The sequence below is a fragment of the Hyla sarda genome, chromosome 1 (genome assembly GCF_029499605.1).
Source record: "Hyla sarda isolate aHylSar1 chromosome 1, aHylSar1.hap1, whole genome shotgun sequence".
NCBI classification, from domain to species: domain Eukaryota; kingdom Metazoa; phylum Chordata; class Amphibia; order Anura; family Hylidae; genus Hyla; species Hyla sarda.
In genome coordinates this window covers 66344479-66358016 of record NC_079189.1, presented here as the reverse complement: position 1 = coordinate 66358016, position 13538 = coordinate 66344479, and the positions used below count along the sequence as shown (strand labels likewise).

The following is a 13538-nucleotide window of genomic DNA, read 5'->3' as shown; positions in this document are numbered from 1 at the left end:
TTTAATTGTCTGAGTCCTTAAGGCCAAAATGGGCTGAGTCCTTAAGGGGTTAAGGGGTTAAAGGGGTACGCCGGTGAAAAACTTTTTGTTTTTTAAATCAACTAGTGCCAGAAAGTTAAACAGATTTGTAAATTACTTTTATAAAAAAAAATCTTAATCCTTCCTGTACTTATTAGTTGCTGAATACTACAGCGGAAATTCTTTTCTTTTTGAAACACAGAGCTGTCTGCTGACATTACGAGCACAGTGCTCTCTGCTGACATCTCTGTCCATTTTTGGAACTGCCCAGAACAGCATATGTTTGCTATGGGGATTTCCTTTTACTCTGGCAGTTACTAAAATGGACAGAGATGTCAGCAGAGAGCACTGTGCTCGTGACTCAGCAGACAGCTCTGTGTTTCAAACGGAAAATAATTTCCACTGTAGTATTCAGCAGCTAATAAGTACAGGAAGGCTTCATATTTTTTAATAGAATTAATTTACAAATCTGTTTAACTTTCTGCCACCAGTTGATTAAAAAAAAAAAAAAAAAGTTTTTCACCTTTAACCCCTTAAGGACCGGGGTTTTTTCTGTTTTTGCATTTTTGTTTTTTGCTCCTTGCCTTTAAAAAATCATAACTCTTTCAATTTTGCACCTAAAAATCCATATGATGGCTTATTTTTTTGCGCCACCAATTCTACTTTGTAATGACATCAGTCATTTTGCCCAAAAATCTACGGTGAAACAAATTTGAAAAAAAAAACCACAGTATTGTAACTTTTTCGGTAAAATGGACAACTTATCTTTATTCTGTAGGTTCATACGATTAAAATGATAACCTACTTATATACCGTATATACTCGAGTATAGGCCGAGTTTTTCAGCACGATTTTTCGTGCTGAAAACACCCCCCTCGGCTTATACTCGAGTGAACTCCCCCACCCGCAGTGGTCTTCAACCTGCGGACCTCCAGAGGTTTCAAAACTACAACTCCCAGCAAGCCCGGGCAGCCATCGGCTGTCCGGGCTTGCTGGGAGTTGTAGTTTTGAAACCTCCGGAGGTCCGCAGGTTGAAGACCACTGCGGCCTTCAACATCATCCAGCCCCCTCTCACCCCCCTTTAGTTCTGTACAGTACTCACCTCCGCTCGGCGCTGGTCCGGTCCTGCAGGACTGTCCGGTGAGGAGGTGGTCCGGTGGGATACTGGTTCCGGGCTGCTATCTTCACCGGGGAGGCCTCTTCTAAGCGCTTCGGGCCCGGCCTCAGAATAGTCACGTTGCCTTGACAACGACGCAGATGCGTCGTTGTCAAGGCAACGGCTCTATTCCGGGCCGGAAGCGCGGAGAAGAGGCGCCCCCGGTGAAGATAGCAGCCCGGACCACCTCCTCACCGGACCACCTCCTCACCGGACAGCCCTGCAGGACCGGACCAGCGCCGAGCGGAGGTGAGTACTCAGAACTAAAGGGGGGTGAGAGGGGGCTGGATGATGTTGAAGGCCGCAGTGGTCTTCAACCTGCGGACCTCCGGAGGTTTCAAAACTACAACTCCCAGCAAGCCCGGACAGCCGATGGCTGCCCGGGCTTGCTGGGAGTTGTAGTTTTGAAACCTCTGGAGGTCCGCAGGTTGAAGACCACTGAGGGCGAATGATGAGAAGAGGATGATGAAGTGGGGATGATGAAGGGGGGTGGGGATGATGAAGGGGGGGGTGTGGGATGATAAGGGGATGATGAAGGGGGGATGTGTGGGATGATAAGGGGATGATGAAGGGGGGATGTGCGGGATGATAAGGGGATGATGAAGGGGGGATGTGTGGGATGATAAGAGGATGATGAAGGGGGGATGTGTGGGATGATAAGAGGATGATGAAGGGGGGATGTGTGGGATGATGACAAGGGGATGATGATGAGGATGTTAATGACGGGTCTGGATGATGACAGGGGGGGATGAGGTATTTCCCACCCTAGGCTTATACTCGAGTCAATAACTTTTCCTGGGATTTTGGGTTGAAATTAGGGGTCTCGGCTTATACTCGGGTCGGCTTATACTCGAGTATATACGGTAGTTTTGATTTTGTCGTACTTCTGGAAAAAATCATAACTTCATGCAGGAGAATTAATACATTTAAAATTGTCATTTCTGACCCCTATAACTTTTTTTATTTTTCTGCGTATGGGGCGGTATGAGGGCTCATTTTTTGCGCAGTGATCTGAAGTTTTTAACGGTACCATTTTTGCATTGATCGGACTTATTGATCGCTTTTTATTCATTTTTTCATGATATAAAAAGTGACCAAAAATGCACTATTTTGGACTTTGGAATTTTTTTGCGCGTACTCCATTGACCGTGCGGTTTAATTAACGATATATTTTTATAATTCGGACATTCGGACATTCGGACATTTTTTTTTTATTTACACTGTGTTTTTTTTATGGGAAAAGGGGGGTGAGGGGTTAAATGATCTTTATTCACTTTTTTTTTCACTTTTGTTTTGCAGTGTTATAGGTCCCATATGGACCTATAACACTGCATACACTGATCTTTTACATTGATCACTGGTTTCTTATAAGAAACCAGTGATCGATGATTCTGCCGCTTGACTGCTCATGCCTGGATCTCAGGCACTGAGCAGTCTTTCGGCGATTGGACAGTGAGGAGGCAGGTAGGGACCCTCCTGCTGTCCTGTAAGCTGTTCGGGATGCCGCGATTTCGCCGCGGCTATCCCGAACAGCACACTGAGCTAACCGGCATACTTTCACTTTAGATGCGGCGTTCAACTTTAAACGCCGCGTCTAAAGGGTTAATAGCGCGCGGCACCGTGATCAATGCCGCGCTCTATTAGCCACAGGTCCCGGCTGGGCCCGACCCGCTATGACACCGTGGCCCTGCGTTATAGATCGGGAGCGGACACATGACATTCCAGTACGTCATGTGTCCTTAAGGGGTTAATGACACAGCCTGGATTTGGCGGCAGCATGAGGAGGACATATAGTGACTGAATGACACAGCCTTGGGGTGGCAGCATGAGACCACCATATAGTGGCTGAATAACACAGCCTGGAGGTGGTGGAAGCATGAGGAGACTATCTAGTGGGTGAATGACACAGCTTGGAGGTGGTGGTAGCATGAGAAGACCATTTAGTGCCTAAATGACAAAGCCTGGAGCTGGCAGCAGCATATAGTAGCTGAATGACACAGCCTGGAAATTGCGGTAGCATGAGGAGAACATAGTGGCTGAATGACAATGCCTGGAGGTGGCGGCATCATGAAGAGAACATATAGGGAGAGATTTATCAAAACCTGTGCAGAGGAAAAGTTGCCCAGTTGCCCATAGTAACCAATCAGCTCGCTTCTTTCATTTTTAACAAGGCCTCTGCAAAATGAAAGAAGCGATCTGATTGGTTGCTATGGGCAACTGTGCAACTTTTCCTTTGCACAGATTTTGATAAATCTCCCCCATAGTGGCTAAATGACATAGCCTGGAGTTGGTGGCAGCATATAGTGGCTGAATGACTCAGCCACTATGAGCCTGGAGTTTGCGGGAGCAAAAGAAGAACATATATTGGCTGAATGACACAGCCTGGAGGTGGCGGAAGCATGAAGAGACCATATAGTGGCTGAATGACACAGCCTGGAGTTGGTGGCAGCATTAGGAGACCATATAATGGCTGAATGACACAGCCTGGAGTTGGCAGCATGAGGAGAACATATAGTGGCAGAATGAGACAGCCTGGAGGTGGCAGCAGCAGCATCAGGAGTCCTGAAAGTGACCCGGTGACCGGTGACCCGGTGAGTGGTGCGGTGGGTGGCAATACCAGTACCCGTTGATGAAGTGAAAAAAGAAGAAAGTGTGCACAAATAAGTATTGAGGATATGCATTACGTAAAACTTAACTTTTAATAATATGCTTAGGATAAAATTTATGGACCCAAATATTTTTTAAAATCAAACAAAAGGAAAGGTGTGCAAAAAACACCATGTGCCACTTACACCACCAAGTATTGATGTGATGCAAAGACCTCTAAAAGGTGGAAGGGAACAGCGTATGGTCAATTATAACCGGGGGGGGGGGGGGGGGGGGTAAAAACTTCCCCTGTAATGCCCTACTCTCACATTATTAATTCCCTTCTTGGCAAGTGTTACTCGCCCTAAAAAGGGTGGCCCCAAACAGAAACCTCTCCCTATTTCCACCTACAAACTGAGCCATTTCCCAGGGTTTTTAGACGGAAATAGGGATTGGTTCCTGTGTTGGTCTGCCCTTTTTAAGACGAGTAACACTTTCCTCGAAAAGGTGGAAGGGAACAACATATTGTCCATTGTAGCAGGTGGGGGCAAAAACTTCCCTTTAAGGCCTTACTCTCACCCTATTAATTCCCTTCTTGGCAGGTGTTACTCACCCTAAAAAGGGCAGTCCCACACAGGAGACTCTCTATTTTCACCTAAAAACCCTTGGAAATGGCAATGTTTGTAGGGGGAAATAGGGAGAGGTTCCTGCATGGAGCCACCCTTTTTAGGGCGAGTAACACTTACCAAGAAGGGAATTAATAATGCGAGAGTAGGACCTTACAGGGGAAGTTTTTACCCCCACTGGTTACAATGGACCATACGTTTTTCCCTTCACCTTCTTTGCATCACATCAATACTTTTGCACACTTTTCATTTTTTTTTTATTCAACCCCTTAAGGACCATGGGCATATGGATACACCCTTGGTCGCTGGTTCTTAAGGACCAAAGGCGTACCTGTACGCCCATGGAAATTACGGTCCTCGCCACACACCGGGCGGGGACCGGACCGGGATGCCTGCTGAAATCAATCAGCAGGTATCTCGTGCAAATGCCAAGGGGGGTCCTGAGACCCCCCCATGTGGGCGATTGCTGCAGATCGCCGGTGAATTCATTTGCACCCCTACTTTTGTTTTTTGGACCCAGCTGTTTTTCTCCCCCATATAACGGTGTGTGATTTTTAATCACGTATCATTATTTATATAAAGTTAACACAGATCCACGTCCGCTTGTGGGACCGTGCAGAAGAACCAGAGAGGCCTCCCTCTAAATTTTGTTCAGACACCTATGCCCAAGGGTGAGTCCTGTGCCCTTACCCATGAAAACCTGTTGCTGGTCAGGTAAAAGGATAAGAGGGATGTCCTTATGCTGACCACAATTCATGGTAATGGCAGCTCACCTGTCCCTGTGCGAGGTACCACAACACCGGTCATCAAGCCTGATTGTATTCTGGACTACAATCAGTATATGGGGGGGAGTTGATCTCTCTGATCAAGTCCTCAAGCCATACATGGCCTTGCGGAAAACACGGGTATGGTACAAAAAAGTTGCTGTCTACTTGGTACAGGTTGCCATGTACAACTCTTTTGTACTGTCCCAGTACACTGGCAACACAGGAACATTCCTCCAGTTCCAAGAAGAAGTCCTGAGGGCCCAGATCTTTGCTGACCGGGAAAGAGCAGGCCGGACTTCCCAAAAAGAAACTGGAAATATAGGTGCCAGGATCGTCCCAGGCCAACACTTTCCAGGTGAGGTCCCCCACACTGGAAAGTAGGGACGATCCCACAAAAAATGCAGAGTGTAAGAAAAGGGGGATACGGAAGGACACCACCACTCAATGTGACACTTGCCCCGATCATCCGGGCTTCTGCATTAAAAACTGCTTCAACACTTCCATGCAGTACTAAATTTTCCCTTTTCATTTTAATTTTCTATAATTTGACCCCAATGTACCAAGTCCAGAGTACATTTCAAGTTTTAACCCCATAAACCACTAAATTGCCCCAAAAACTCTTATATATATATATATATATATATATATATATATATATATATATATAAAATAATAATAATCTGATAAGACCTCTGGGGGTAATATCATCGGGGACTTTTATTTTGCCTCAAATGTGCAGCGCTCTCTTTCCACCTGAGGTTAGAGACGGCCGCACACAACACATTCCCAGAATGATGATTCAGAGCATAGGGATTGGGGTGGGCATATTTTTTTAGTTTTGGCTATGCTCTGGGTCATCATTCTGGGAACATAACCTGTTTTATGATTTTATGTCCCACTGTGCCCCATTTTAGTAATTTACCCCATGTAATGCTCCTTGAGGGGGGTCCCGCTGTTCCGGCTCTATAGGCAGCTACATAAAAGCTCAAGGCCCCTGACTGCGCTCCAAGACTGGTGTGCACCCGCAGAGTTGTTTAAGCTCAGATATGAGGTATGTCCTTGCTCCAAAGAAATGTATTTACAAATTTACGGTGACATTTTCCTCCTGTTACCACTTGTGAAAATGAAAAATGTGGGGTAACCCCAGCATTTTAATGAAAAAAATCAAATTTTTCCTTTTCACATCCCACTGTAATGAACATTTATCAAACACCCGTGGGGTGTTGAGGCTCACTGTACCCCTTGTTACATTCCTTGAGGGGTGTAGTTTCCAAAATAGTATGCCATGTGTTTTTTTTTCTTTCTGTCCTGGCACCATAGGGGCTTCCTAAATGTAACAGGCCCCCCAAAAACCATCTCAGAAAAACTCACTCTCCAAAATCCTATTGTCGCTCCTTCCCTTCTGAGCCCTCTACTGTGCCTGCCAAACACTTTACATACACATGAGATATTTCCTTACTTGAGAGAAATTGGGTTACAAACTTTAGGAAGATTTCTCTCCTTTTACCCCTTATAAAAATTCAAAAACTGGGTCTACAAGAACATGCCAGTGTAAAAATGTAGATTTTGAATTTTCTCCTTCACTTTGCTGCTATTCCTGTGAAACACCTAAAGGGTTAACACACATACTGAATGCCATTTTGAATACTTTGAGGGGTGCAGTTTTTATAATGGGGTCATTTGTGGGGTATTTCTAACATAAAAGCCCTTCAAATCCACTTAAAACCTGAACTGGTACCTGAAAAATCCGATTTTGAAAATTTTGTGAAAAATGTAAAAATTGCTGCTGAACTTTGAAGCCCTCTGATGTCTTTCAAAAGTAAAAAAAAAACATGTCAACTTTATGATGCAATCATAAAGTAGACATATTGTATATGTGAATCAATATATAATTGATATGGAATGTCTATTTTCCTTACAAGCAGAGAGCTTCAAAGTTAGAAAAATACGAAATTTTAAGTTTTTTCATCAAATCTTAGATTTTTTCCCCAAGAAATGATGCAAGTATTGACAAAAATTTACCACAAACATAAAGTAGAATATTGCACGAAAAAACTGTCTCGGAATCAGAAAGAAAAGTAAAAGCATCCCAGAGTTATTAATGCTTAAAGTGACAGTGGTCAGATGTGCAAAAAATGCTCTGGTCCTTAAAGGGTACTCTGCCCCTAGACATGTTATCCCCTATCCAAAGGATAGGGGATAAGATGTCAGATCGCTGCGGTCCCACTGCTGGGGACCCCCGGGATTGCTGTTGCGGCACCCCGCTGTCATTACTGCACAGAGCGAGTTCGCTCTGCACGTAATGACGGGCAGTACAGGGGCCGGAGCATCGTTACGTCACAGCCCCGCCGTCACGGCCCGCGCCCCTGCCATAGACTTTAATTAAGGGGGCGGGCTGTGATGTTATGAGGGGCGGAGCCATGACATCACATTGCTCCGTCCCCTGTATCGTCCGTCATTACGCACAGAGCGAACTAGCTCTGTGCAGTAATGACAGCGGGGTGCCGCAGCGGCAATTCCGGGGGTCCCCAGCAGCAGGACCGCAGCGATCTGACATCTTATCCCCTATCCTTTGGATAGGGAATAAGATGTCTAGGGCCGGAGTACCCCTTTAAGGACCAGAGCATTTTTTGCACATCTGACCACTGTCACTTTAAGCATTAATAACTCTGGGATGCTTTTACTTTTCTTTCTGATTCCGATAAATTTTTGTCGATACTTGCATCATTTCTTGGGGAAAAAATCTAAGATTTGATGAAAAAATAGGGGATAAGATGTCTAGGAGCGGAGTACCCCTTTAAGGTGAAAATAGGCTTGGTCCTTAAGGGGTTAAAAAAAATTGGGGTACATATATTTCATCCTAAAAATATTATTAAAAGTTAAATTTTACATAATACATATACTCAATACTTACTTTTGGTCTGATGCGGAGGAATGTCTGTAACTGGGGAGCAGCGCCTTAAATATGTTTAGCACTATCCATATTTAAACAACAACAAAAAACGAGGTCTCAAAAGGCTGGAGGTGCTGAAACCCAAATGCGGTTGTACATTCATACTGGGGGAGCAGATCCTGCCTTTGTATTCCGATGCTAAGGGTGATCCCCAGCATAAAAATGCATACAATGGAGGATGCCTGCAGCGGACTACAAGTATCACAATAGAATCCTACACCAGATAGACGGTGTGGATGTGTAACAATTAGAACAATACAATACAGGAATTTAGGTGCACTACTGTGGTAGATGTATACAATGACATTGGCTATCCCTCAACACTAATGTTAAAATTGAGACATTCGCCAGTATATCCTTATATAAAGGACATACCAGAGCCCGCACACCAACGCCAAGGTTTCCCAAATGACACGGGACCTAATGCTAAACCTACCTGTGCGTGATAAGCAAAACAGGGGCCAGTGGGCAATAATGGCAGCATAAGGTCGACTCACTGCGTCCTCCCAGGTTACCTCCAGCGTGGCTAAGCATACATACAATGGGAGGAGGGAGGCAGACTGCAAGCCCCACCTAAGTTGGCTAATATAGGTGCATGGCCTCACAGGTGCTACCTTAATGCTGCCTGGAAGATGTTCAAGGCGCATTAACATATGGAGTTTACACACCTCCAAGTAAAAAATTTCAACAACAACAAAAAACGTGGTCTCAAATGGCTGGAGGTGCTCAACCCCAAATGCGGTTGTGCATTTATACTGGGGGAGCAGATCCTGCCCTTGTAGTCCGTTGCTAAGGGCGATCCCCAGCATAAAAATGCATACAATGGAGGATGCCTGCAGCGGACTACAAGTACCACAATAAAATCCTACACCAGATAGACGGTGTGGATGTGTAACAATTAGAACAATACACTACAGGAATTTAGGTGCACTACTGTGGTAGATGTATACAGTGACATTGGCTATCCCTCAACACTGATGTTAAAATTGAGACATAAATTCCTGTATTGCACTATCCATATTTGTGAAGTGTTGGTGTGGCACCATGGTCAATCTACTCTGATGCATCAGGCATTGGTGGGTCATCAGTAATGGTGGATGGAGGTCCCCTCACCTGCCTCCGTCCGTCTTTAGGGGTCTTCTGCTCTGGTCTGAGATCGAGCAGACCAGAGCAGAAGATTGCCAATAATACTGATCACTGCTATGCCCTATGCATAGCACTGAACAGTATTAGCAATCAAGAGATTTCTATAAATAGTCCCCTATGGGGACATAAAAAGTGTAAAAAAAAAGTAAAACAAAAAGTTTTAAAAACGTGAAAAATCCCCTCCCCCAATAAAAATGAAAATTGTCCCTTTTTCCCATTTTACCTCCAAAAAGTGTCAAAAAAAGAAAAAAATAATAATAATAATAAACATATTTGGCATCTCCGCATGTGTAAATGTCCGAACTATCAAAATATAATGTTAATGATCCCGTACGGTGAATGGCGTAAATGTAAAAAAATTAAATAAAACATTTATTAAAAGTTTTATATACGCAAATGTGTTATCAATAAAAAGTACAGATCACGGTGCAAAAAATGAGCCATGATACCGCCACAATAATTTTCTATTATTGTACAGCTTTAAAAAAATCTCAAAAACCTCAAAAAACTTTTTTACCAAATTAGTACATTTAAAATCCCTCTATTTTGATGACCTATAACTTTTTCAATGTAATGATGGGTATCATTTTAATCTTATTGACCCACAGAATAAAGAACATGTCATTTGTACCTTGAATTGTACAGTGTGAAAACGAAACCTTCCAACATTTGCTAAATTGCAGTTTTCTTTTCAATTTCCCCACACAAATGGTATTTTTTTGGTTGCGCCATACATTTTATAGTAAAATTTGTGATGTCATTACAAAGGACAACTGGTCACACAAAAAACAAGCCCTCATACTTGTCTGCGGAGAAAAATATATGTTATTTAGAAGGCAAGGAGGAAAAAACTAAAATGCATAAATAAAATCCTTAAGGCCCGAGAGTCCTTAAGCGTAACTGTCTGGGCCATATAACCTACACACAGCCTCTGTGCTGTGTGCAGATTGTGTATTAGGCAGTGTTTTTACCTTCGGTCTGCTGTCCTTTATTACACCAAAAAACTGTTTTGATGGAAGCCACACACAGTCGGATAGGCGTGGCTGGGGTTCGCAATGCCCTGCCGCCATGCCTATCCCCTGCACATCAGCGCCACGCTGTGTGTCGTCATGCTCTGCTGTTCAAAAAAACTTTATTCAGATCAGATGTGCACCTTTATTACTGAATATCTAATAGTGCCCGCTATCCTCTTCTTTCTTCTTGCTGTGCCGGTGACCGGAGACATGCGCTCTGTTGCTTCTATTCCCAGTGCCTAGAGGCAGAAAGGAAGCGTGGTGCCAGTCTCTAGCACTGGGCATGCACACTGAGGAGGTAGGCGGCGGGAGTGAGTGCTCGCTGGGGGGAGGGAGCGCTTGCCATGATGACACACGCTGCAGCACGCTTTGGGCGTAAGCAAAGGGGCGCATGCGCTGGGACCTGTGTGTCAATCACACAGCGGTCCCAGCGCTGACGTGCAGGGGATAGGCATGCCGGTGGCAGGGTATTGCGAACCTCACGCCACACCTATCCGACTGTGTGCAGCTTCCATCAAAACAGTTTTTTGGGGTAATAAAGGACAGCAGACAGAAGGTAAAATCACTGCCTAATACACAATCTGCACACAGTACTGAGGCTGTGTGTAGGTTATATGGCCCAGATTTGATGACAATTGCGCTTTTAGGGGTTAAATAGGTACTCTGGTGGAAAACACATTTTTTTATTAATCAACTGGTGCCAGAAAGTTAAACAGATTTGTTAATTACTCCTAAATTATATATATATATATATATATATATATATATATATATATATATATATATATATATCAACAGGAGAATACAGCAGCACACTGCTAGCACAAAGATATAGATGAAACATGAGTATATAGATAAAACATGAGTATATAGATAGAACATGAAAAGCTATACAGCTGTAACGCAATAAATGAAGATATGAAACTATGAAATTATGAGGTACTTAGCTTGCAAATTTGGCGCCAAATAGCGTGGACCATCCCACCACGGTAAGGTGACCTCATCCTGGGATGGACCCTACACTGTGAATATGCCTCTGTGTGAACAGTACAGCAGGCATGCAAGGTCTGAAACATCCAAGGCACCTCACATACACCTAATAGAGGTGGGTGGGGTGCAGGAGCCAACATGGAGGTAGCCATTTATTGCATTACAGCTGTATCGCTTTTCATGTTCTATCTATATACTCATGTTTTATCTATATACTCATGTTTCATCTATATCTTTGTGCTAGCAGTGTGCTTCTGTATTCTCCTGTTGCTGTATATTTAGTCAAATAATAATTAGAACCAACTAATAAGCGTTCCAACCAGGTGTGCTTAAGCACACCTGGTTGGAACACTTATTAGTTGGTTCTAATTATTATTTGACTCTTGATGCTGAGGTGATCCTTTGTATTTGGCTAAGGCGCATAGCGTGTACATACATTGCGTTCTCTATATATGCTGTATATTTAGCCCAGCAGCCTGCACCTGCAAGCCAGGTCTTTACAATAGTTTGGAATTAATAGTGCTGGCCAACTTTATTCTTTGGTTGTATTACACATACGGGGGAGTGGCTACCTCCATGTTGGCTCCTGCACCCCACCCACCTCTATTAGGTGTATATAAGGTGCCTTGGATGTTTCAGACCTTGCAATGTCTGCTGTACTGTTCACACAGAGGCATATACAGATGAGGTCACCTTACCGTGGTGGGACGGTCCATGCTATTTGGCGCCAATTTGCTAGCTAAGTACCTCATAATTTCATAGTTTCATATCTTCATTTATTGCATTACAGCTGTATAGCTTTTCATGTTCTATCTATATACTCATGTTTTATCTATATACTAATGTTTCATCTATATCTTTGTGCTAGCAGTGTGCTGCTGTATTCTCCTGTTGCTGTATATTTAGCCCAGCAGCCTGCACCTGCGAGCCAGGTCTTTACAATAGTTTGGAATTAATAGTGCTGGCCAACTTTATTCTTTGGTTTTATCTATCTATCTATCTATCTATCTATCTATCTATCTATCTATATATATATATATATATATATATATATATATATATATATATATACACATATATATATTATTTATATATATATTAAAAAAAAAAAAATATATATATATATATATATATATATATTTCTAGATGTACGTAGTGTGATTGGCTTTATGTGATTAGCATTGTGGAGGTTTGTGGCGTCTAATTGCTGCCATATTTACCCAATACACTGATCTGTGTAGTCTGCCGTCCTGGGATTGACATCCTGCTGTGTTTATTCAATCCTCATGTGCTATGATTATGTTATCAGGCTGGCCAGGCAAAGGGGGAGGAGCAAGTCTAATTTCAAAGCAGGATTAGGTTGAAATAATGAGGACAGCACGTTTCAGTTACCATGGAAACATCACATCGTGAAATATAGTATAACTGGTGAACTGCTTCAGAAGAAGTCAGGTTATTTTCTTTTCTTTTTTTGTTATTTTGTTCTTTTATATTTTATTCAATTCAATTTTTTTAAAGACCTGATTTTATGAATTGCAGTAGACAAAAGTGTGTATATATATATTTATTAGTTAATCTATATGACTTGTTCCTTTCTTTATAAAAATTCCAAGTAAAAAGCTAACACTATTAGAATCGCATAAATCCAAGATTCTGGGTTACAAAGAGTGCAGGAGTCTGTAACGCAGCCAACAGGAGTAGTGGACACTCTTGGTCACTAATGGGTTTAGCTTTAGACTAAACAAGGGAGTGGAGTCTAAGAGATTGTATATTCGTCGTCCATGCAGTAAAGTGTGTATGTATCACCCCCAGTGTAGCCTCCATTAGCAATAGAGCATAGATCGTAAAAATCATGTTGCAATATCAAAGAACTGGGCAGAAATTGCAGTGGGACAGGAAAGGTAGAGTTTAGTCATGGTACATGGGCTGAGATCAGGGCAGGTTTCAATAAGACTTTGGCTAATATTCAAGCTAGGTCAGTACCAATTGGAACGGGAATATGACAACATTAGCAGTTAGGAACCTAAGGGATATTGGGGGGAATATTCAAAGACTTGTGTTGTTAGGGCTCTTTATTTAGCATCTCAAATAGTGTTAACCACACCTCATTTTCAGTATGTTTGGTCTTTTGAAAATTTGGGGCAAATAGCACAAATAGAAAACCATTTAACGACACTTTGTGCGCCAGAAAGTTATGCTAAACCCTTAAAAATATGGTGCTAATAGCAGAAAAAGCCTGACCACGCCCTAACCACGCCCCTTTAAAAAAACTGGCTAACAGGG

General features: G+C 42.9%; 1 long non-coding RNA gene across 1 annotated transcript in view; it reads right to left on the bottom strand.

Annotated features, from left to right (window-relative positions):
- Positions 1-12553, bottom strand: part of LOC130301130 (uncharacterized) — a 29153-nt gene extending 16600 nt beyond the window's left edge. Inside the window, exon 1 of the long non-coding RNA XR_008851828.1 lies at positions 12476-12553. This is a non-coding gene — a long non-coding RNA (uncharacterized LOC130301130). The remainder of the gene's footprint in view (positions 1-12475) is intronic.
- Positions 12554-13538: the final 985 nt, after the last annotated feature.